Source organism: Humulus lupulus, chromosome 4 (genome assembly GCF_963169125.1).
Source record: "Humulus lupulus chromosome 4, drHumLupu1.1, whole genome shotgun sequence".
Lineage (NCBI taxonomy): Eukaryota > Viridiplantae > Streptophyta > Magnoliopsida > Rosales > Cannabaceae > Humulus > Humulus lupulus.
The window spans coordinates 51,162,818-51,187,451 of NC_084796.1; the positions used below are offsets into that span (position 1 = coordinate 51,162,818).

Below are 24,634 nucleotides of genomic sequence, written 5' to 3' on the forward strand. Positions count from 1 at the left end.
TCATCTTGGTCGACCTTGGGTGAACTGAGTATGGGTTATTGTGTGCTTCTTCTAAAATCTTCATCTTAATCCCTTGATCATTCGGCACGAATACCTGATCCTTATATCTCAAGAACCCGTGTCTTGATATCGAGAAATATGTGTCCTTGCCTTCTTTAACTGCATCCATATGTGCTACTAATGTGTCATCATGCCCTTGCCCGATCCATATCTCTTCTAACAGACTTGACTAAATGGACAAGTTAGCCAGTTTACCAATGACTACTTCTATTCTAGCATTGATCAGATCCTGCTGCAGCGGCTTTTCTATTCTAGATAATGCTGCTAAACTTCCATAGCTCTTCCTACTTAGCGCATCAGCAACTACATTTTCCTTTCTCGGGTGGTATAGGATTTCGCAGTCATAATCCTTCACTAGTTCTAACATCCTGCGCTGCCTCATGTTAAGCTCATTTTGAGTGAAGAAATACTTTAAGCTTTTGTGGTCCATATAAATCTTACACCGTTCTCCATAAAGATAATGGCACCAGATTTTTAATGCAAAGACCACCGCTGCCAACTCCATATCATACGTTGCTCGTACTCCTTCTGCTACCTTGAGGCGTAGGCTATTACCTTGTCATTCTACATCAGTACACAACCCAAACCTTACTGCGACGCATCACAGTAGACTACAAACTTGTCATTGGGTGTCGGTACACAGAGTACTGGTGCTAAGCATAGCTTATTATTAAGTAACTGGAAGCACTCTTCACACTTATCCGTCCAGCTGAACCTCTGCTGTTTCCGGGTCAGGTTGGTGAGCGGAGTGGCTATCTTAGAAAAGCCCTCTACAAACCTCTGATAATAACTTGCTACTCCTTCCTTGGATACTATGTTCTCGAGGAACGCTACTTGTGACAGCCAAAATTCGCACTTCTTGAACTTGGCGTAAAGTTGATGCTTCTTTAGTCGTAACAAGGTCATCCTTAAATTTTCCTCATGCTCGACTTCATCCTTTGAGTACACCAAGATATCATCGATGAATTCTATGACGATTTTTTCCAAATAATCCTTAAAGACCCTATTCATTAAATCCATAAACGCGGCTGGAGCGTTAGGACCAAAAGACATAACTATAAACTCATAATGTCCATAACGAGTTCTGAAAGCTGTCTTGGGAATATCCTCTTCCCGTACCTTGAGCTGGTGATACCAGACCGTAAATCAATCTTTGAAAACACGATCAATCCTCATAGTTGATCAAACAAGTCATCAATTTGGGGTAGCGGGTATTTATTCTTAATTGTCACCTTATTCAACTCGCGGTAATCTATACACATCTGCATGCTTCCGTCCTTCTTCTTCAAAAATAGAATCGGTGCTCCCCATGGCGAATGGCTTGGTCTGATGAAACCCAAATTTAAGAGTTCTTCTAACTGCATCTTTAACTCCTTGAGTTCGATAGGTGCCATCAAGTATGGTGCCTTTGAGATAGACTCGGTGCCCGGTACTTTCGATTATGAAGTCAATTTCCTGAGTCGACGGCAGCCTCGGTAAGTCGTCAGGAAATACCTCTGGGAATTCCTTTATAATGTGGACGTCTCCAACCTTTAGTGGTGTTTCCTTTACCACATCCGTGACGCTGGCTATTCTCTAGCATTTGCTGAGCTTTGAGAGATGAAATAAGCGGCGTACGTAGTCCTAAAACCTTTCCCATAAATCATAGTGTTTGACCATTAGGAAAGTCATCTAAAGAAGGAATGTCCACAGCTCAAGCCAGAGGAGACCTGCCAGGGTATTTGCTTTAACGCAAGGAGAAGCTGATGCTAGCAATAAATTAGTTACAGGTTAGATTTCTATCCTCAATAATGTATGTTCAATATTATTTGATTCGGGAGCAATATACTCGTATATCTCATTAGGAATGATAGAGAAATTAGACAAACCTTGTAGAACTAGGTTTGTGACATAGTTGCCTTTGGGTAAAATAGTCTTATCATTACGGATAGTACAAGGCGTACCAATCAAAATTGAGGACGTAGAACTAGAAGGAGACCTGATAGAGCTGGAAATCAAAGACTTCGACATGATATTAGGCATGGACGGGATAGCAAGGCATGGCACAACCATCGATAGCAGACGTAAGAAAGTGATGTTCGAGACTCCTGACGGTCAGAAATGATGTTATATGGAAAAAATTTTAGGACTACATATGCCACTTATTTCATCTCTCAAAGCTCAGAGGATGATAGAAAATGGATGTCACACATTCTTAGCCAACGTTATGGATGTGGTAAAGGAAACACCACTAAAAGTTGGAGGCTTCCAAATTGTAAAGGAATTCCCAGAGGTATTTCCTGGCAACTAGCAGGATTGCCGCCGACACGTGAGATAGACTTCATAATTGAACTAGTACCGGGCACCGAGCCATTCGCTATGGGGAGGACCAGTTCTATTTGTGAAGAAGAAGGAAGAAAGTATGCATATGTGTATAGATTATCGCAAGTTGAATAAGGTGGCAATTAACAATAAGTACCCACTACCCCAACTTGACGACTTGTTTAATCAATTCCGAGGGGCAACCGTGTTTTCAAAGATTGATCTACGGACTGAGTATCACAACTCAAAGTATGGGAAGAGGATAATCCCAAGATGGATTTTAGAACTCGTTATGGACATTACGAGTTTCTAGTTATGTCTTTTGGTCTTACCAACACTCCAACCACGTTTATGGATTTAATGAATAGGGTCTTTATGGATTATTTGGATGAATTTGTCGTAGTGTTCATCAACGATATCTTGGTGTACTCAAAGGATGAAGTCGAACATGAGGAACTTTTAAGGTTGATCTTGTTACGACTAAAGAAGCATCAACTTTACGCCAAGTTCAAAAAGTGCGAAATTTGGCTTTCGCAAGTAACATTCTTCGGGCACATAGTATCCAAAGAAGGAGTTGCAGTCGACCCATCTAAGGTAGAGGCTGTAAAGATTGGCCAAGACTGAAGAACGTGTCTAAGGTAAGAAGTTTTCTGGGACTAGCAGATTATTATTGGAGGTTCGTAGAAGGCTTTTCTAAGATAACCACTCCGTTTACCAACCTAACCTAGAAACAGCAAAGGTTCAACTAGACTCATAAGTGTGAAGAGAGTTTCCAGTTGCTTAAGGATATGCTCAACACCAGTACTTTATGGACCAACACCCAATGATAAGTTTGTAGTCTATTGCGATGCAACGAAGCAAGGATTGGATTGTGTGCTGATGCAGAATGACAAGGTGATAGCCTACGCCTCAAGGAAAATGTAGTTGCTGATGCACTAAGTAGGAGGAATTACGAAAGTCTAGCATCATTAGCAGGAATAGAAAAGTCGCTACAGCAGGAGCTGATCAATGCTGGAATAGAAGTAGTCATTGGTAACCTGACTAACTTGTCCATCTAGTCAAGCCTTTTAGAAGATATACGGATTTGGCAAGGACATGATGACACATTAGTAGCACATATGGATGCAGTTAGAGAAAGGAAGGCCACAGATTTCCCAATATCTAGTTAGGGGTTATTAAGATACAAGGATCGGGTATGCGTGCCAAATGATCAAGGGATTACGATGAAGACTTTAGAAGAAGCGCACAATAACCCATACTTATTTCACCCAGGGTCGACCAAGATGACTCACGACCTTAAAGTGTAATGTTGGTGACCAGGAATGAAGAAAGATATAGCGGAGTATGTGTCTAAATGCTTAGTATGCCAGCAAGTGAAAGCAAAACATCAGCGGCCTGCAGGCTTGTTGCAATCACTTAGCATTCCAGAATGGAAATGGGATGATATAGCCATAGATTTCGTGACGGGTTTGTCACGAAAAAGTAAGCAGCATGATTCGACTTGGATAGTAATAGATAGATTAACCAAGTCAGTTCATTTCCTATCTGTTAAGACTTCGTACAAAGCAGATCAATACGCAGACGTTTAAGTCCAAGAAATAGTACGAATGCATAGAATCTCTAAGACAATAGTATTCGATAGAGGATTGGTGTTTACATCGAGATCTTGGAGTAAGTATTTGCCGCTGATAGAATTCTCCTACAACAATTGCTACCAGTCAACAATCGGGATGGCACCCTACAAGCTACTTTATGGAAGAAGGGTCGATCGTCATTGCATTAGGATGAGGTAGGAAAAAGGCAACTACTTGGACCTGAAGCTGTTAGAGGAGCTCAGGATGTAGTAGCACTGATTAGAAAGCATATGCTCGCTACTCAAAGCCGTTAGAAAAGTTATGCAGATGCCAAGCGACGTGATGTGGAATTCAAAGTTGGAGATCAAGTCTTCTTAAAGATATCTCCTATGAAAGGTGTGAAGTGGTTCGGGAAGAAAGGCAAGCTTAGTCCCAGGTTTATAAGCAGCTCTAGCAGATAGTCACAATGTGTTTCACATCTTGATGCTGCGTAGATATTTGTCAGACCCATCTCACATCCTCAAATATGATATGATAGCACTCCAGAAAGACTTGAGTTACGAGTAACAACCAGCTAGCATCCTAGATAGAATGATGAAAGAATTACGGTCTAAGAGTTTTCTGATAGTCAAGGTCCTATGGTGTAATAGTTTTGAACGGGAGGCAACGTGGGAGTTGGAGGAAGACATGTTAACCCCGTATCCAGAATTGTTTGATAAGTAAATTTCGAGGACGAAATTCTTTTTATTGGGGGAGAATTGTAGAGTCCCAGAATATTTACTTAACTAGCTAGATAGTAGTAGTAGTAGTAGTAGTAGTAGTAGTAGTTAGTATTAGTTTTTAGTATGTTTGATTCCATGGATTTTGGTTCAAGTCGGGACTTAGTTGGAAACTCATAGCAATAGTTATGAATTTTATAAGTTTAACCTATAGCTTAAGAATATTAATTATAACATAAGGTTTGATTAATATTGCTGGTCCTAGGTGTATTATTTATTATAACCTAAGGTTTAGATAGAGCCAATAAGAATATGAAACTTGTCATAAGCATGATTATTAGGGAATTAGAGTTTGTTATTTTATGGTTAGTTAAGAAATTTGTGAATTAGGTTGTTATTTAGATAATTAAATAGATTTTCCCGTAACTTTAAAGTATTGTAACTTCCGACCTACTTTTGACCTAGTTATATTATGAATTTTGAAAAATAGTATTTCAATAAAGTTGTAGATAATTGAATTAGCTTTTTAAAGATATAAAGACGGTCTAAATCGGTGTCTTACAGCTCTAGTTAAGTTGATTTTACTAGGTGAGTTTAAAGTTACGAGATTTAGGAAGTTAGAAGTTAGGATTCTATTTTTTTTTTTTTTAACTTTTAAAACAAGCTTTGGCTCCTTAGACTTCCCCTTGAACGATTTGACCGAGTCCTAAGCCTTTGACTAAAGAATATTCAAATATTTTCAATTAAATTCATTATTTTTATTCAAAGCCAAAAAGATTATTTTTATTCCTAGAACTCTATAAATAGGACTTAGAACCCAGCCCTTCTCCTCACTCTTCAGCTGTGATCAAACTCAAAGGTGCTAGTACTACCATAGAGTGATAAACACTTGGGTTGTGAAAAAGCTTTTCCATTCTTAAGCTTTATAGAGTACTTGGGAAGTGAGGTTTAGTGTATTTCAGTATTGGAGTTAGACCAATCCATAAAGTCAACTAGGGTACTCCTATTCTTTAAAACTCTTTAGTTTTCTTTAGTTCCTTTTATTCAGATCCTAACTTTCATTATTGGTTCTTGATTAGGTTCTTGAAACTTAAGTTCTTTCTTGGTAAGTTTCTTCTTGATGGTTTAGTTTCCACATTCATTCTTTATTCTTTAGAAATACTCACCATTTGTATTGTTGGTTTTAGGAGTGTTTCAAATCCTGTCCTTGTTCTCATATCCCGGTGTTGGTAAGGAAAATATGATAGATTTTATGTGCTTATATGTTATGTTATGTTTATGTTTATGTTATGTTATATGTTTATGCTATGATATGTATATGTATGATATGTTTTAGTTCTTGGGTATATGTTTTGTTTAGATATCAAGCACATAATTTGTTTAGATAGTAAATAACTTGTTTAAATAACAAGTCCCAATAGTATAGTCCTTGGGCATATGATTTGTTTAGATAACAAGCCCCATAAATTTATATGACTTGTTTAGATAACTAGCCCTGTAGAGTTATGGGCATATGATTGCCTAGCTAGCAAGCCCCAAGATGTATGATGGCCATTGTAATAGATGTTTTTGTAGCCATATGTTTTATAGTGTATGCTTATGATATATGATATATGTTTTAGATAGTCTTATGTTCTTTTATAGTATTTGATGTAGTCTTATGCTTATGTTTATGATGTATGTTTTGTTTTTAGTAGATTTTCCTTGTTGGGCATTAGGCTCATTCCTTTATTTTAGTGTGATGCAGGAAAATGATTATGGAGGCGAAAGGATTCTTGGTAGCATGGCATGTGTGTTGAGGATGAATGGAATGGATGGGCTGCATGTCGATCGTGGATGACGTTTATTTTATTCTTTTGAAATATGTCTCTTTTGTAATTCCACATTCAACTTTTTTTTTAACTTGTTTTTAAAGCTATGTTTTATGTTTTGTAAACAATGGGATCACATACCATATCACATTTTATTTTACATTTTTAATAAAGAAATGCTATTTCTTATATTTTGGGTTTTCAATAAAGGCATGTTATTTCTTATGTTTGTATCGAAATAGTAGCTATGTCTAGTAGTTTTAATGGTCCAAGGTCTTAGAAATAGTTGGGTCATTACAGTTGGTATCAGAGAAATGATCCATTTTCATGAAGTACTCCTTCAAACACACGCTCCAGCTCCGAATCTAACCGCCAATGTAAGTGTTTATGTTATAGTTGTTATGATTATGTGTTTAGTTAATGTTTTAGCCCTTATGTTTTCAATTAAGAATATTTGTAAATTAGTTTATTTTCTTTATTTATTTTATTTATTATCTTTGCATTTATGATTGTATATAGTGAAAACTTTTTTCCAAATAAATATCATTGTTATTTTTTAATGACATGTCTGAGTTTGATTTTTTTTTTTACAATCATAATAAATAATTTCCATGTTCGGTGATGGTAGATACAAATCAATGAACTAGGTTTTATATTGAGAGTTAGGGGGCCATAGTAGTGGGAACGATTTTACTTATCCCAGCCCTCCCTCAATATGGTTAACTTTGGAAAAATGACGAGTTTCGAGCCTGAGAATTTAGTCATATAGGATGATTAGAAACAGACTTAGAAAATAATAAAGATGGCTTATTTTTTAAAAGTTTAGAAACACACCCTAATTATAAAGAAGGCTTATATAATTCTTTTCATAAGAAGTCATAATTAATAGGTCCGGGTTATGTTTGCTTAGATTAAGTTTTGCCTTAGAGCCTATTAGGGTAAGTTCTAACATGTTCTCAACTGTTAGAACTTTGCTGAAGATGTCGCTCAGAAGGTCTGCACGCACGAACGCCAATGCCTCCGGCAACTAATGAAGCCCCTACAGTTCACAGAATGGGAACGTGCGCTACCACTGCTGCTGTTAACAAAAGTGCACCGTCGCTGCCGGTTGACGTCACCACAGAAATTGTTAAGCTACGACAACAAGTGGAAGAGTTGCTACAATGACAACGACAACAGCCATCAGTCCAGCAATAATAGTAATGGTCAAAAGAGAAGGCATCTTGACAACAAGCACTCCGACAACGATAAAAGAGCATGGACGAACAATGGAGGTAGTAGGTCAGGTTATGTAGAATACCCGCAGTGCTCTAAGTGCCAAAAGAAACATCTTGGTGAGTGTCGTGCAAACACCAAAGGATGTTACAGTTGTGGCTAAAAGGTCATCAGAAGAAGGAATGTCCACAGCTTAAGCGAGAAAAGAAGAGGAATACTAAGATGGTTCCTGCTAGAGTCTTTGCCTTAACCCAGGGAGAAGCTGAAGCTAGCAATAAAGTGGTCACATGTCAGATTCCTATCCTCGATAGTATATGTTCTAGTATTGTTTGATTCGGGAACCTCATACTCTTATATCTCATTAAGTAAATATTATGGGACTCTACACTCATGGTATATCAAAGGAAAGGAAAAATAACAAAGTTTCAAATAAACTCAAATTAAGTGTCAAACTAAAAGAATCAAATTAGGCTCAACATTGGGTAACTAGGGATTCAATAAATCAAGGTTAGCTTGAAAGGCTCAAACGTTCCAAAGAATTGTCTAAATCATCTTCCTAATCATGCATCATCTAGGATAACGTCTCAAATAGCAAGCAAACAAGTTTTAGGATAACAACATTTTCATAATTTATTTTTTTGTTTCAACATTTAGCAAACATAAAAATTGTTAAATTACACAAAATTTATTAAAAATTATGATTAAGCTCTCAATTATTTAAGTGGAGAATTTCAACCAAGCACACAAATTTTTATAGCTTCATTTCCCATTTAAGTTATACAACATATCATTCAGTATATTGTCATTGGCTAATAATTTTCTACTTGATTCAATTAACACTCTAAACAACCTAGACAAAACATAACAAACACAATAACATAAAATATACAAAACAATAAATGCCTTCCCCCAAACTTAACCTAAACATTGCCCCTAAAGTTTAAATAAAAGCTAAGGAAAATAAACTGACCTCACAAACTCAAATTGCTCACGACGAAGCACACTTGCCACCATCTTTCTCAAGTAGCCAAAATGTGGTAACAGATATGGATTGAACATTGTAATTTATGAGCTTGGCCCAAAGTAGCATTGCAACTCGTCCCCTTTTTTTCTTTCTTGCTTTCCTTTTCTCGATTTTCACAATTCAACACTACAAATTTAATACTAAATGATAGAAATTAAAACTAAATCTAAAAAAAAGTACTAAAATTAAAAGTATTCATAATCCAAAACTTAAATAAAAATGCAAATAAAAGATTGGAATGCCTCCAAATGTGCTGTCGTTAATGTCATTTAGTCGGATGCTGAACTTCTTCTTCTTCAAAATCAACTCGAATCCAGACCACCCCTTATGTCCTTGAGAGCCATAGTATCATGAGAAGACGCTCTTTTCTTGATATTGAATTTTTTTGGAACTTTCGACCACTCGTGAAACAATCGAGCTTTCTCACTAAAGATCATTTGCACTTAATAGCCAACTGTTTGCTTTCCACCTTTAACCATGGATTTCTTCTTAGTAACTTCCAACTTATCACCCTCACTTTCCACCACATCAACTCTACAACAAATTGGAACCTCTGTTGCTGCAATAACATTAAATGTTACCTCTTCTTTTTGCACTCGCAACTTCAACTCACCATTTTGCAGATCTATTAAGGCCCTACCAGTTGCTAAACATGGCCTTCCATGAATAATTGGAATATTTTCATCTTCGTCCATATCAAGAATAATAAAATCTGGAAGGAAGATGAATTTGTCCACCGTTACTAGAACATCCTCAATAATACCCCTAGGATGCTTTACTGAACGATTCGCCATTTGCAAAGACACGGTAGTAGGTCGAGCTTCTCCCAATTTTAACTTTCAAAAAATAGATAGAGGCATTAAATTTATACTAGTCCCAAAATCACATAAAGCCTTGGTTTCTACTGAACCTCCTATAGAGCATGGAATATTGAAACTTCCAGGATCTTTAAGTTTGGGAGGTAGATTCTTTTGAAGTATCGCACTGCACCCCTCAGTAAGAGTCACTGTATCATAATCATCTAGTTTCATTTTCTTCGTCAAAATTTATTTTATAAACTTCACATAACTCAGCATCTGTTCAAGTGCTTCGACAAAAGGACTGTTGATGTGAAGCTTCCGAAAGACATCTAAAAACATAGAAAATTGCTTATCTAGTACCTTCTTTTGAAGCCTCTGGGGATATGGGATCTTAATGTGATGCTCTATTCTTATTTTTGGCTCCTTTTTCTCAAGGTTTATATTAACCTCTTCTTCAATTTTACCTTTTTCTCATCGACCACTTTTGGTAAGTCAATAGGCTTATTACTTGCCTATTCTAACTCCTTACCACTCCTCAAAGAAATTACATTGCATTGTTCTTTTGGGTTTACCCCTGTAGTTCTTGGTAAGTTCCCTTGAGCACGGTTTTCATCAAAGTGGCCAATTTCCCTATTTGAATCTCCAAATTTCGAATAGATGCCCTTGTCTTAGTCATAAACTTGTTTAGTACGTCAGGTTGTGCTTCGAGTGTAACGACCCAGATTTTCAAGACTCGATAATGCGGAAATATAATTATTTTCATTTAACAAAATGTCTCAAAAACCCGTATAAAAAAACTTTTTAAAAAGTCGTATGGCCATACGTAACATTTAGTTACAAACATATTTTATAAAGAGTAGAGTGAGCCTAGTTTAGGAAAATTACACAACATTTCCAAAAATAAAACGGCTTCCCAAAAGGTCGCTCCACATGTACATTTGCAAGGAAGACTCCAGCGCTCACTGCTCTGCCTTGCCCTTGCTCTTACCTACAACATGAAGCAACTAGGTAAGTGAAACACTTAGTAATAAGTTTAACCTTCAAACAAAACAGAAAAATCCCAGAACAAGCAAATATATTATATCACAACTATATCTTATCAACAATTATATCCCTGCACTCAGAAAATCCCAGAGCAAGCATATATTATATCACAACTATATCTTACCAACAATTATATCCCTGCACTCAGAAAATCCCAGAGCAAGCAGATATATTATATCACAACTATATCTTATCAACAATTATATCCCTGCACTCAGAAAATCCTAGAGCAAGCAGATATATTATATCACAACTATATCTTATCAACAAATATATCCCTGCACTCAAAAAATCCAAGAGCAAGCAGATATATTATATCACAATATAATCTGAGACCAACGCTCGACAATTTCAAACAATTAAGGCATAACGCACCCTCCAACATAATTGCTAGTCTGTAAAAGAGAACCGAGACTCCACACTAAGATCTAGCCAATAAATATCCTTATCAAGGGTAACTATCGTGTTACCTAGGGCATCGCTACTTATCCAAGAGTGTAATCCAATTTACACAGTTTTACGGAGACTTCTATGTTAATCAGTGGTGCTGGTGAGCAGTTGCCCCTAGGGTGTTCAGCCTCACTCTCTCTAGGCACTCTCACTGAATAGCCAATATTCACGGCTGCTATCCGGGAATAACTTATCAGAGCACTTGCTCGGGTTCTAACCGTTCAATGATCAAGTAAGCATGAGGGCCCCTAGATCCCATTTATTTTGGTGCCCCTAGGTTTAACCAGCTAATCCTCACCTCTTGGCCACTCGTCGCGGTAATGAGCCGGACATAATAAAATCAAGCAGTGTGACGGAGAACAACCGTCTAGGATATGAAGGATATCTACCGTTCATATTTTCTAAATCAGTACTCACTAGACTAACGTCTCTAAGCAACTTTCTATGACAGTCTATATATGTGCATGTATCCCTATACTAACATGCAAGACAATAATCATTTCATGTTTCAGCCATACAATATAAGTTGACTTACTTGGAGTCCTTAGCGCTCAGTAGGTTTTCACCCTCCAACGTTCAGTCCAGTTACGCTTAGCCAATACTGTAGTTATCCATATAATATACTCGGATTAATTATGGCACTCATAATTCATTATTATTATTATTTTGGGTAGTTTGGTCATTTTGATAAAAAAAATAATTTGTAATGATTTATGATCCTTATTTGGTTTTAAACCTATTAAGGAAATTCATACAAAATATTTGAGACTAAACCCTAAGTCTCGGGGAGACCTATCCTATGGTCTCGATACTTAGCCTTGGGTATCACAATAGTATTTTCCCACAATCCGCTAAAAATCTTATTCTTTAAAGGTATCGCTATTAATCCGCACTTTCGACAAGTCGGTTAAAATATGTAAGATTTTAGCCAATATTATATCCAGAAAATACTAATAAATTCCTTAATTTTTTTTAAGAAAATAAACTCTTAATTTCCCTTTTTTTTTCTTAAGGTTTTAATCTCTAAAAACCGTTTTAAGAAAATTGCCTAATTTGTCTTAATTAGGAAAACCGTTAAAAATTTCCCATCTTGACTAGTTAATTTTCCAAAATTAATTAATCAATTTTACTTACTAGAAAAATAATTCATTTAATTATTTTCTCAAAATATAGGGTTTTAAACCCTCTTTTAATTTATTAACTATTAATAAATTAAATCTTTTATTTTTTTTAAAAGAATAAAAACTCTTTAATAAAAGTAATTCACACTAAACTCAAAGTGGTAATTTTAATGAAAATATGTTTTCAAGACTTACCAATTTATATCTTCAAATAAGCAAAATTTTACTTTTTACCTTATGTTCCAAAATCTCATTTTTACACTAAGTGTGAAAAGCTTTTTTTTTTCACATTTTTAACTACGTACTTCGTTAGTTCATAACTTGAAATTTATTTACCCAATTGTTACCAAAATTTCCCAATTCCATTTTTGATATGTCATTTAGGTCTTTGTAAAATCTTAGGTCAAAATGAGCATTTTTTATTGGTGAAATCTTTTTCCAACAATGAGTTAAAAATTACCTTATTTTCAAGTCCTTATTTTTTTCAAATTTTGACAGTTAATAACTTTCAAACCATTCAATATTTTCTTACCAAATTTTACAGTGGAATACTAGGTTATTCCAAAAATATTTTCACAAAATTTTAGAAAAAACTAGGTTCATTTTCCCTATACAGTGGCTGTCCAAACTTGGTTCCGAAAATAAGAATACGAAAAAACAGTTTTTTACCTAAACTTTGAAATAGCATAACTTACTCATTTCTAAACATTTTTGAGTGTTTCAAAAGCTCAATTTTATGTACTCAATCTCAACAACATCACAGTAGAATTTAATTTTACACAATCAATATACAGTGGCTGTTTGACCCCTTGGAAGTCACAGCTCAAAACATGTTTTGTTTTAGGGTTTCCTACAAAACCCTTGGGGGTTTTGGTTCCTATTTTCAAAAATCAATACACAAGCATCATAAAAATTATAAAACAACTACCATAACCTTATTACATCACCAATAAGAAACTTTAAGCCTTAAATATACAAAATAATGCTTAAAACTAAAAACCCTACAACAAAAATCATCAAAAGTAATATTTTTACCTCTTTGGTGTACTTGCTTAAGGTTTGGACCTTCCTATTAGCTTTGGCTCCTTCAAAACCTTTCAAAAACCCTAACCAACTTCCCTCAACAACATAGTTAATTAGCTATTTGAAACTCTATGCTTAAAACTTTACAAAAGTCTAGATTAATGCAACTTTACCTTAGGGAAAACCCTTCCTAGACCAAGACTTAGCGTCCAAGTTTCCTTGGTGTTCTTGGGGTTGAAAATGGAGAGAGCACTTGAGAGAGTCTTCAAAAATCAGATGATAGTGAATGAGGGAGAGTGGTGTGGTCGTTTGGGGAGGGTTAGAAGAGTTTATCACACTCTAAAATTCCTAAAAACACTTAAGTGCTTTACCACCCACTTGCCCACTTGACATTATCCCAAACTTTTAAATAAATTGGATTTAAACTCAATTATTTTTTTGTTCACACCTTTAAAAAAGTCACATGGTCGGCCACCATTTCATATTATCTATGTTTTATATATATATATATATTTAATGGTGAACAATTATTTCATAAGAAGAAAAACTCAATTTGACTTTCTACACCTTTTTCACTCTTATTAAGTTTTAATCACCAAACATAACTTTAATTAATTAAATTAAATGTCTCTCACATTTAATTTAATTAATCACACAATAAAATTTAACCTAAGGTCCATTCATGGAATAAAATTCCCCATTTCGGTAAAATTAGGCATTTAACACAAAATGCCCTAAAATTTCTATTTTCTCTTAGGATTATTATTTTTTGACCAAACTTTAACTTTTATGAATGTATTTTATGCCCAAAATATATTTTCCATAGCTTTTCATTTTATTTTCCGAGATTTTTAACCGATCAAGGTTTTTGTGTCGGACAAGGATTGAAAGTCTTATCTTGACTTTTCAAATCACAAAATTCATATTTTGGCTAACAATAACTCATGGAATACTTCCAAACAAAATATAATATTATTTAAAATAATATTCTTAACCCGAAGAAAAATCCTGACCTGAGTCGTTTAAAGGTACCTGAAAATGCAAGACGTTACATCGGGTTGCTTCATGGGTATTGGATGTTGTGGTGGTCTATTTTGTGGTTGATAAAACCCAGAAGGAGGATGTTGGAATTGTTGTTGACTATGTTGGAAAGGCTGCCGAACACTCTGATTATTATTTTTCCAAGAAAAGTTGGGGTGATTCTTCCAGCCTTGGTTGTACAACAAGGAATATGGGTTATTGGCTGGCCTTTGGCTATTTCCTGTGGCTTGAACTTGTTCCATAGGCAAATTATTTAAATCCAATGCAGAACACTTGTTAGGTGGATGTGCTATTCCTCATATTTCACACACACTTTGTGCATGGCTTAAGCTGTGAGGTTATTCTGTTGTAGATATTTTGTCAAGGATGCCACTTAAGTTGTAGAGGAGATGGCATCTAATTAAATCATCCTAGCCACCATATTTGTATTTTCCCTCTTAGTAGGTCATTAGTAATTATTCATGGCCATCTCCTCTAACAATTCATAAGCTTCATTAGCACTTTTTCTCATGAACACAGCTCTTGATGCAGCATCTATTATGGTACAAGTAGTAACATTCAACCCATTACAAAAGTTGTGGACCACCATTCATTTCTCTATACCATGATGTGGGCACTTCCTTAACAACTCTTTGAATCTCTCCCATGCATCATACAGCAATTCCCCTTCTGTCTAATAGAAATTATTAATTTCCCCTCTCAACTTTGTAGCTTTTGCTGGACGGAAAAACTTTGCAAAGATCTTTTGAGCAAGTTCCTTCCATGTGGTAATAAAGTTAGCCTGTAGGGAAATCAACCCACTATTTTCATGGTCCCTTGGTGAAAATGGAAATAGCCTCAACCTTATTGTGTCATCGCTCACCCCATTCATCTTCAACACCGCACAAAGCTCCAAAAAATTAGCTATATGCAAGTTAGGATCCTCTGTATGCAAGCCTCCAAACTGAACAGTAGATTGGACCATTAGCAAAATTGTTGGCTTAATTTAAAAAACAGTAGTAGCAAATGTGGGGTGTCTGATGCATGAATGCACTCCTGTAATAGTTGGGAGTACATAATCTCTTAAATTTCTTGCCCCTTGTTCAGCAGGGACCTCAGCAGCCAATGCTCCATCGACATTGTTGGCGACATTATTTACTACATTCTCTTTATTTGCAACCACCCTTGCCTCCAACCTATTATTCTTCTGGTTCTGTCTACAAGTTCTCTCAATCTCGAGATTCACCGGAAATATCTTAGCTGTTTTACCTCGTTGCATAAACCAAAACTACCTGTTGATCCTGAAATTGGGAAACAAGTAGAGAAACAAGTCAGAAAAACTGTTAAAGAAAAGCCAAAATAGAATAAGAATCAATTATATTTGATATTGATTAAATAATCCCTGGCAACAGTGCCAAAAACTTGATAGCAAAAATATAATGTACAAGTATACATAATCGATTCAAGTAATATAGATAGTAAATAAGAATCGTTCCCACAAAGACTATCAATCCAGTACCAATAACCAATTATAGCTCTCTATTTGGCCGCCGAAATTAGAGTGATTTTTAAAATAAAACTTAAAATTAAAATAAATTGTGCAATTATAATGATTGATTCAATGATTTAAAACCTAGGGTATTAACATCATCAACTTTTCAACCTGTTAATTTTTCTGATCAGAGCATATAATTCTTCAATTCTATCCTAATAGCGAGTTAACCAAAACAATCCTAATTCTTTTTCAAGATAAAAATATCTCAACCTATATGCAAACTTTCTACATATATTTGATAAGTTTTAACATATAGCAGGCTTGAAACATAGAAACCCTAAACGCTACACAAACCATACATGTACTCTCATCCTATATTCTATTTATGTTTATAAGATTATAGAATATTCAACTCTCCCCTCTTAGATCTCGAATAAAAATCATAAATCATGTAAGTAGTGATCAATTATCCACACACATTAAGCACAAATCATATAGAGAGAGGATAGAAGTAGAATTTATATGAACTTCATAGAAAATTAACAAATATCCAAGTGACTACATTAAACCCTACAAAAGATGTTTAGTGTTGGAAAAAGCTTATACAGGATCTTTATTTATTTTTATGTATATCTAATATTAAACAAATTAATACAAGATATCCTAAAACATGTTTCTAAAATTGAATTCAAAGAGAAACAAACAATATAATACTTACAGTATACGCAGCGGAATTAAGAGTCCTTCCTTCAGTTTCTCTAACTCTTGTATCCTTTCTGTCGCAGAGTATTATCAAGAAACTGAACCGATCTTCTATTTTCTTCACGATCTTCCAATGTATCCTTAGAACCACCTAGACTAGTGTGGGAAATTCTCAACACATGAGATAGATATAGAGAGAAGAAGAGAAAATAACAAAGTGGCTTAGAAAAGGACTTGTGTTTAGAGAGAATATAAAACTATCAGAAAACCTGACTTATGACTTATCTGTCGTCTCTGAAATCTTTTCTCTAAGCACTCCTTTTATAGACTCAATTAGGCCGTTTAATTTAATTAAAAAAATCAATAAAATAACAGCCATTTTGAAGCCCTAGGTCGAAATTATCATGGGCAATAGGCCCGTGAAATTTCTCATTTGATTATAAGTCCGTTGGACTTAAAATCAAGGCCTGTACTATTTTCTATTGATTTAATTAATTAAATAATTATTTAAATCCTTTATCAAATTAATTATTTATAATTTGAACCTTGATTTAAATTTATTTATTAATTTAGATACCAATTTATCTTAATTAATAAATCTGCCATAATTTCTCGTTTCTTCTTAAAATTACACAACTCTGTGAAACTATCCAAAATTGACCTGGTCAACTTTGATAATTCTAATTGATGATTAAATCAATTAACTGAGACTATCTAGATGATTTTATCTAAGGTACAATGGGGACCATGGGCCTATGAAATCAAGCTCCAATAAGTTATCATAAATCTAACAAATAAATTTACTAACTTATTAATTCCTCGTGACTCCACTATAGACTTGGAATTGCACTCTTCAATTCATAGAACGCTCTATAACAAATATAGATACGTTATTAATTATCCATTGTTACAACCATAATTTTCACTCAATCCTCTATAGACAGTCTACAATGAGATAGGACTAAAATACCGTTTTACCCCTCATTGTATTTTATCCTTAAAACACTTAGTTCCTTGTAAATGATATTTCAGTAAACTAATTTAATTACTGAAATGAGATCTCTATCATTTATCACCTTGAACCAAACTAAAAGGAAACCATCGTTTCACTTCTTCATCAGAAGCTATAGATGTTCATATCTATGATTAACACTCCCACTCAATTATACTACCGAGTTCCCAAGATGTAAGTATGGGCTAGTCCGTAGGGTAAGCTAGTAACGAAAAAGTCAAAGAACTCAAATAATACAATCAGTTAGAATACTAACCACTCAGAATTGAGATTGAATTGACCTATGGTCAACTATATGATATGACTAGAATAGATAATAACGGTATGTTTACTTATCTTATAAACTGTCAATATCGGTCCTGTCCGATGTGACAAATACATCCGATCTTATCTACTTTGCTAATGTTCTGGAAAGAACATAACACTGTAATGTGTAAGCAGATCATATCGTAGATTGGCAAGTCAGTGTAAATCCGGTGCACTGACTAATCTTAGGACTAACTTATTTTTGAACATATAATCATATTTATATTCCACTGTGATTACGTCACTATAAATAAGATTATCTATATGCTCAGGATTTAATAGAAGTTTATATTAAACAAATAATCATGAAAATAAAACATGTGAGCAAAGTGATTGACCAAGTCAAAAAATGATTTCTATTCTTTTATTGATAATAAAATGAGATTACAAAGAATTTGGGTTTTAATTAGGGCATAAAACCCCAACAAACTCCCACTTGCACTAATTGAAACTAATGCCTTAATTCTACTAATCCCATCTCCTTGATATGCTTATCAAATGCAGCTTCTGGTAGTGTCTTTGTAAACGGATCCGCAAGATTGTCTCTTCAGTTGCAATCTTCATAACCTTCACATCTCCCCTGGCCACATATTCTCGAATAATGTGATACTTCCTTTCTATATGCTTACTCCTCTTGTGACTTCGAGGTTCTTTCGAGTTGGCTATCGCTCCTGTATTGTCACAAAACAACACAAGCGGTTTATCCATTTCTGGAATAACACCAAGATCCGAATAGAACTTCTTTAGCCAGACTATTTCCTTAGCTGCTTCTGACGCAGCTATGTACTCAGCCTCCATGGTGGAATCTGAGATTACAGACTGCTTTACGCTTCTCCAAATCACAGCTCCACCCCCAAGAGTAAACACCATTCCAGAAGTAGACTTTTTGTCATCGACATCAGTCTGAAAATCTGAATCGGTGTAGCCTACAGGGTTCAGAACACCACCCTTGTAGACTAACATATAATCCCTAGTCCGTCTCAAATACTTCAGGATATGCTTAACTGCTATCCAATGTTCCGGTCCTGGGTTTGACTGATACCTGCTCACTACTCCCACTGCATAGCAGATATCTGGTCTAGTACACAACATGGCATAAATCAGACTTCCAACTACGGATGCGTAAGGAACTTCTCTCATTGCATCTTCCTCTTCAGGAGTCTGGGGAGACTGCTTCTTTGAAAGATGAATTCCATGGCGGGACGGTAGATGCCCTTTCTTGGAATTTGTCATTGAGAAACGTTCAAGCACTTTATCAATGTAAGCTGCTTGAGATAGAGCTAAAAGTTTGTTCTTTCTATCCCTGATGATCTGGATACCTAGAACATAACTTGCTTCACCCAAATCCTTCATCTGGAATTGAGTGCTCAGCCAATTCTTCATAACTGATAATTTCTTAACATTGTTTCCAATGAGTAAGATATCATCTACATAAAGAACCAGGAATACCACTATTTGATTTGCCTTCAATTGGTAAACACAGGGCTCATCAATATTTTGTTCAAAGCCATAGGTTTTGATTATTTCATCAAAATTAAGATTCCAGGAACGAGAAGCTTGCTTAAGTCCATAGATGGACTTATTTAACTTACAAACTTTTCCTTCTTGTCCAGATACTTTAAATCCTTCTGGTTGATCCATATAAATGACCTCGTCAAGCTTTCTATTAAGAAAAGTTGTCTTGACGTCCATTTGCCAAATCTCATAGTCGAGAGCGGCTGCTATGGATAGGAGGATGCGAATGGATTTGAGCATGGCTACCGGACTAAAAGTTTCCTCATTGTCCACGCCTTCTCTTTGGGTATAACCCTTTGCCACTAATCGAGCTTTATAAGTCTCGATATTTCCATCAGCACCTCATTTCTTCTTGTAGATCCACTTGCACCCAATGGCCCTAAAGTCACTAGGTGCTTCCACAAGATCCCAGACGGAATTTGAGTACATGGACTCCATTTCCTGTTTCATGGCTTCGAGCCATAGTTCCTTTTCAAGGCCTGCCATTGCCTGTTTGAAAGACAACGGATCATCATCACTAGTGTCACCAACAACCATATTGGTTTCACCATCCAAACCATAGCGAACTGGGTTTCTAGAAACCCTCCCACTACGACGAGGCTCCGTGACTGTTTGCTCAGGAACAGTGGTACTTTCTTCATTTAAATCGACTTGCTTCGGTTGTACAGGAAGAGTGGGAATTTCATCATCAACTCGCGTTGATGACGATGGAACATTGGTTGGAGTCAATTCTTTAACCATCTCCTCTAAAACTACTTTGCTGCGAGGTTTAAAGTTCTGGACATAGTCATTTTCCAGAAAAGTAGCATTTGTAGAAGTAAACACTTTCTTTTCTGAATGACTATAGAAAACTCCACCCCGAGTACCTTTAGGATAGCCAACAAACATGCAAACTTCAGTTCGCGGTTCTAGCTTTCCCTCCTTTTTCCTCAGGACGTGAGCGGGACACCTCCAGATTCTATAATGGCATAAACTAGGTTCACGACCATTCCAGCGTTCTAAAGGTGTTTTGGGGATTTATTTTGACGGCACGACATTGAGAATGTCATTTGCAATTTCAATTGCATGTCCCCATAATGAAGTTGGTAGAGTTGAGTAACTAAGCATGCATCTAACCATTTCCAATAAAGTTCTATTTCGGCGTTCCGCTACACCATTTTGTTGCGGAGTACCTGGGGCAATAAGTTGTGACAAAATCCCAAGTTCAGTTAAATGATCTTGGAACTGCATATCCAAATATTCTCCACCCCTATCAGATCGCAAGATCTTTAACCTTTTACCTAATTGGTTCTGAGCCATTGCTAGGAATTCCTGAAACTTTGAAAATGTTTTTGATTTCCTGTGCATTAGGTAAAGACATGAGTATCTAGAGCAATCGTCAATGAAAGTGACGAAATACTCAAAACCACCCATGTCTTGTATATTCAAAGGTCCACAAACATCTGAATACATAAGACCAAGTGGTTCTTTGGCCCTATAGCCCTTTGCAGAGAATGGACGCTTGGTCAGTTTGCCTTCTAGACAAGATTCACAGACAGGTAATTCACCTAAGGTGAGTTCCCTCAAAGTTATGTCCTTTGTAAGTCTTTGAATCCTATCATAGCCAATGTGACCTAGTCTCAAGTGCCATAAATATGTCATATTATTGTTATCGGTATTTTGACGTTTATTGGTCCTAGGTTTAGCTACTTTGAATAAATCATTATTAAGAGCGAGGGGTTCGTTAGGTCGCAGAATATAAAGCCCATTTTCCAAACATGCAATACACAATTGTGATCCATTGAAAGAAATAGATATATTAAAACTTGTGAAAGTCATAACAAATCGTTCTAATTGCAACATGGAAACTGAAATTAAATTTCTACTAAAATCCGGAATAAAAAATACATCTTTTAAAATTAAAAATTTATTTCCGAACTTCAGAAGAGCTCTTCCTCTAGCTTGGACCGCAACGAACGCTCCGTTCCCAACTCTAAGCTTTAAGCCTCCTTCATTCACTTCCTCCCACTATTCAAAAGTTGTAAAGAGTTACAAACATGGTTAGTAGTTCCAGAATCAATAATCCAAACAGATTTATCATTCTCTAAAACACATGTTTCCAAGATAAATGAACTATAATCATTACCTTTGTTTTTCGCTGCTAGAAACCTAGGGCAATCTTGTTTCCAATGCCCCTTCTTTTTGCAGTGAAAGCACTTATCTTTACCTTTCTTGTTTTTCTTGTTTTTCCCCTTAGGAGTCTGTGCACTTGGTTGTGCACTCATCTTTGCAGGCTTTGTAGGCTTGGGGTTGTTTATTTGTCCACATTTCCTCTTGTTTCCAGCTTTCGAAGACGAAGCTTGGTTAGCTTCAGCCTTAGCTAGATGTGCAGCAACATCAGTAGTCTTATTTTCATCTCCTTTACTAGGTCCACCCATGACAGGTTCAATAATCTGAAGCTCATTCATGAGTTGCGTTAGACCATAGTTGAGTTGAGCACGAACGTGCAGACACGGTGCCATCCGAGAATTTACGGTGCCATCACGAACGTGCAGAGACGGTGCTATCCAAGCATTTACGGTACCATCACGAGCATTGACGGTGCCATCACTAACGTGCGGACATGGTGCTCGTTCTGGGGATTCCTCAATCATGACGAATTCAAAGTTGTCACCAATCAACTCAATGTTGATATTCTGCTTCCAATTAAGGAAGTTTTCTCCAGTGAGTTTCTCCATCAAAAGTTGAGAAAGGATGGGAGTAGACACAGACACTACTTAACTTAAAACTACAAATTATTAATAAAATAGAAATCAATCACATTTGCTCAATAAAATTTCTATTCACACAAATTTCAAGAAATAGCACAACATATACCAAAAATATGTAAGATATGAGAAAAAATACCAAAAACAATCATATCTCTATTTCTTTAGGTTTTTAACTAATCTATGATATCCTTGTCCCGGTTGGCGAGAGTCAAAAATACCACTAGTTAAATAGAGTTGTAAACTCATTTAATAATGGACACCACTATTAACAACCTACTATTCGATCAAAATAAGAAAACAAAATCTCTTATTTTATGAGCTAGATCCACGGTTTCAATAATCATAGATTTAGTTCTAGTAGTCACCGTAGGGGTGAGTCTAGTAGAATTTGACCTATAATTATCTATCTTTCGAAATCTAACCTTGTCAAAATAACTAATGAACACCTTCCGTAGGGGGACGAATCAAAGCGCCTCGAGGCCCCATTAAGCTATTGACTATGTTAAACCAACGGTGGAGATCGAATAAAATTCTTAAAATAAGCTCATTATAAAATTAAAATTAGTATTTTTATTATTTATTTTTAGAAAATTAATGACTATGGTTTTCCAAAAAAAATTAAACAGATTAAAATTTTTAAAACCAATGTCCTATAATTTCTTATTAATTCTAAAGTGTCACATTGAAACAAATTCAATTAATTTAGAATTAATTTGTTGCTAATCAATATTTAGGTTTAACTAATATAATGAACCTATACAATTAAGTTCAACTCAGGTAAATGAGCATTAACAATTGAGCTTGTATGGAGGAGGGCTGGGTCCAGTATGTCGTTCCCACTACAAAGGCCCCCTATCTTCCATACAAGGTCCAAAAGACAGGAATTTAAACCTTCGTTTTATTAATTGTTATTAATTGATTAGGCCCACTATAGTCATGCAAAGCAAATGGGCCTTCACAAGTGGAATCACCCACAAGAGATGAATTTAAACTTTACATTTTCTAATGGGCCCAAATAAAACCTATCATTTTATGAATATTTTATTTGGCAAAATACCATATATCTAACAAACATATGGGCCACTATATGCATCTAAGCCCAATTGCAAAAATATCACATATAGTGCAAACAAACATGTTATAATTGGATGGGCCTAATCATGTTACTTTATGAGCAATTCTATGAATTTATGCAAAAATACCACAATTTATTTCATTTGCAAAAATACCACAATTAATTATCTAGAATTTATCAAAAAAATTCAAATTAATTAAATTTTTACAAAAAATAAGTCAATTTAAATGAAATTTATCAACAATTAACAATAGTTAATTTAAATTTCATTTATCAACAATCAACTTGGTTTTAGGTTAATTTGAAAAAAATATATTTATTTAATTTAAATAGGATTTATCAACAATTAACCAAAGTTAATTTAAATCCCATTTATTAAAAAAAATATTTTATTAATTGGCTGAAAAAAAATGATATTTTTCAAAATTTAACCAATTTTAAATTTTAAAATCAATATCTAAACTATTTTCCAAAAATATCTTGTGTTGTTATAACTATTAGCTAATATTTTAACCATTTAAAAAAAATAAAATATAAATAGTTATAACAACCCTAAAATATCTCAAAATAGTTAAACAAATTCAAATATCCATAAAAATATCGAATTAATAATATTCAAATTTCAAATAATTTAAATATTAAAAACTATAGAATAAAAAGATATTTATATTTTCAAATAAAGATTCAATTAGAATATGAAGAATTTAAATGAAAATATCTTAAATATCTGATATCATAATTCTAATATTTTAATATGTTAAAAGATTTAAAATTAAGTTGTTAGTTTATTTTTAAATTTGAATTTGAATATTTGTAGAAAATATCTAATTATTTAAATCTCAACTAACAAAAATATATATTTTTTTAAAAAGAAAAAATTTAAAATGATAAAACAAAAAAGATATTTTAGGTTTTGATTACCCATAGTAAATTTCTACAATTTTAATTTTATTTATTTTTTTAAAAAAAAATTAATCTGGATGAACAGTCACCCGAGTGCTCTGGCTGCTGGTAACACGCGCGCGGGGCTGGGTGGTGAGGCGCTGGGCGCGCGCGCGGAGGGGTGCGGTGCGCACGCGTACGTGCGTTGGTGCGCACGCATACGTGCGTTGGTGCGCACGCGTGTGCGCGCGCGCGCATGGGAGCCAGGCCAAATTTTTCCAAAAAAATTTTTGAGCAATTTTTCAAACCAAAACCATTTTCTAATTAATTTTTAACATGTTTTACACAAAATAAAGCATATATAAAAATTAATAACTGTTGAGGCTCAAAATTCCACACCCTCGAAGGATCAATGGCACGCACTAAGGCCCCATAAGCACTTAATTACGTGATGGGGCTGCGATGCCCTCGGGCTCCCATTGTCCCGCACCAACCACGTACCTAGCGAAGCCACGCCTTAGTTGCATCTGATGGCCTCACTGATGGTGGCCTCGCTGGTGGTGGCCTCGCTGATGGTGGCCTCGCTGGTGGTGGCCTCGCTGATGGTGGCCTCGCTGGTGAGGGCCTCGCTGATGGTGGCCTCGCTGGTGGTGGCCTCGCTGGTGGTGGCCTTTCTGATGGTGGCCTCGCTGGTGGTTGCCTCGCTGGTGGTGGCCTCGCTGGTGGTGGCCTCGC

At 35.4% G+C, this 24,634-nt stretch overlaps 1 non-coding gene across 1 annotated transcript; it reads left to right on the forward strand.

Annotated features, from left to right (window-relative positions):
• Positions 1-14,782: 14,782 nt before the first annotated feature.
• Positions 14,783-14,889, forward strand: LOC133833627 (small nucleolar RNA R71). The gene has a single exon (XR_009892997.1). It is a non-coding gene; the product is annotated as a small nucleolar RNA R71 (small nucleolar RNA).
• The last annotated feature ends 9,745 nt before the right edge of the window (positions 14,890-24,634 follow it).